The sequence below is a fragment of the Cebus imitator genome, unplaced genomic scaffold, assembly GCF_001604975.1.
Source record: "Cebus imitator isolate Cc_AM_T3 unplaced genomic scaffold, Cebus_imitator-1.0 Scaffold348, whole genome shotgun sequence".
Taxonomy (NCBI): domain Eukaryota; kingdom Metazoa; phylum Chordata; class Mammalia; order Primates; family Cebidae; genus Cebus; species Cebus imitator.
Window position 1 is genome coordinate 437,878 of NW_016107663.1, and position 2,089 is coordinate 439,966.

The 2,089-nt window shown below is 41.6% G+C and overlaps 1 long non-coding RNA gene across 3 annotated transcripts in view; it reads left to right on the top strand.

Moving 5' to 3' along the window:
- Positions 1-2,089, top strand: part of LOC108287577 — a 26,159-nt gene that overhangs the window by 19,251 nt on the left and 4,819 nt on the right. The window contains exon 3 of one of the 3 annotated variants that reach the window (XR_001818390.2): positions 1,525-1,538. The exons of 1 other annotated variant lie outside the window; for it this stretch is intronic. This is a non-coding gene — a long non-coding RNA (uncharacterized LOC108287577). Of the gene's footprint in view, positions 1-303; positions 381-1,524; positions 1,539-2,089 lie in introns of those variants that run through there. One more of the 3 variants, XR_005196533.1, reaches the window with a different exon arrangement.

Genomic DNA, 2,089 nt, shown 5'->3' on the forward strand with positions numbered 1-2,089 from the left:
AGGAGGCGGAGGTTGCGGTGAGCCGAGATCATGCCATTGCACTCCAGCCTGGGTAACAAGAGCGAAACTCCGTCTCAAAAAAAAAAAAAAGAAAGAAAAAGAAATTTTTTTATTGTGTCTGTGGTGAACATGTGCAGACTTTTTTTTCCCTTGTCATTGTTCCCTAAACAATGCAATGTGACAACTATTTATATAGCCTTTATACTTTATTAGGTATTATAAATAATCTAGAGATTATTTAATGTTCTGTATATGGGAAAATGTGCATAGGTTGTATGCAAATACTACTCCATTTTTTATCAGGGACTTGCACATCCATGGATTTTGGTATCGGAGGGAGGTCCTGGAACCCATCCACTACGGATATCCAGGGACGACTGTATATCAAAATAAAAATTTAAACAAGGTGGGTGAAATGTGCAAAATGATACTATTGTGGGCCTTATATTTTGGTCAAGAGAGATAGTCTTTTTCTGCTGAAATGAAGACAGCAGTGGGAGAGGTGTGGAAAGGAATAGAAGTTATGGTTGAAGGAATGAGAGGACTGAGTCAGTCCTCAGATGGAACATGACAATGGCCTTGACCAATTAGGCTTCCGTGCACTGCCCTTCTAACCTGGATGCCTACATACGCTGCGTGGTGTCTTTGTCATATGGAGTTTTCTGAGCTACATCAGGTTTCCAAGCTAGTTTTCATTCTCTTGGTGTTTCTTGTAATCAACACTTAAGCTCCTCTTACAGATCTAAGCTAAACACCACGTAAAGCCAAGTTTTGTTTTTTTTTTTTTCTACAGTGTTATGGAGAAAGAGGATTAAGTTTTATAGGGGGAGAAGACAGGCGTTTAAATTTAGACCTCATGGATGAAAGCAAGCCTCACGCTGCATCTGAATCAGAAACAAGGCAGAGTCATTTCTTTATTGTAAAAGCCAAGGGCTGCTCAGAGAGAAGCAGATTGAACCACTTCCTCCCTGCGCAGAAACTCTCAGGGTATACACATGCACACATTTACATACGCATATGGTTAGAAGAACAAAGAAAAGAAGCAAAAAGAAAACTAATTCACTGATGATGTCATTTGCAACTTCAGAGCATAGTTAAATGTCTCATATCACCTGATTTCCTCCAAAAAAGCATGTTTCAGGAGTCCAGGCAAGTCTCTCATAGCAGGAAGTTTAGGAGTTACATTGTAGACAAGCACTCATCAAGTAATCAAGTCAGGCTAGTTACTGAGGCGGGGGTGGTGCTGAAAGGAAAGGAAAGAAACAGAGAGAGATTGTTTCCTTTTAGGTTTTTTTTTCTTTTTGACACAGTCTCACCCAGCCTGCAGTACAGTGGTGCAATCTTGGCTCACTGCAACCTCAGCCTCTGGGTTCAAGTGATTCTCCTGCTTCAGCCTCTTGAGTAGCTGGGACTACAGGCACGCACCACCATGCCAGGCTAAATTTTGTATTTTTAGTTTTTTTTTATTTGTTTGTTTGTTTATTTATTTACTTATTTAGAGGCGGAGTCCTGCTCTGTTGCCAGGCTGGAGTGCAGTGGTGCAATCCTGGCTCACTGCAACTTCCGCCTCCTGGGTTTAAGCAATACTCCTGCCTCAACCTCCCAAGTAGCTGGGACCACAGGCATGTGCCACTACGCCCGGCTAATTTTTGTATTTTTAGAAGAGACAGGGTTTCACCATGTTGGTCAGGTTGGTCTCCAACTCTTGACCTTGTGATCTGCCCGCCTTGGCCTCCCAAAGTGTTGGGATTACAGGCGTGAGCCACCGCACCTGGCCCCGTTTAGATTTTTATTATGAAAAATTTCAGATGTGCACAAAAGAAGTGTGATAAACTCTTCATATACCTATCACTCAGACTCAACAATCCAATTACACTGAGTTGGAAAAAAAACTAAAAAAGAGGAAATGTGCACTTTGGAATCTAGAACAGACCACAGTTAAATTTAGCTTTACTGGCACCTTGCTTCAATTTGATTAATCAACTAATCAGAGTTCGTTTAACTTGGGTTTCCTTAACGGCATAAAGAAAGGCTGTTCACAGCTCATCATCTGCATCAAGTGTATAGGTTCCGGTGGAAGGTTCAGGCT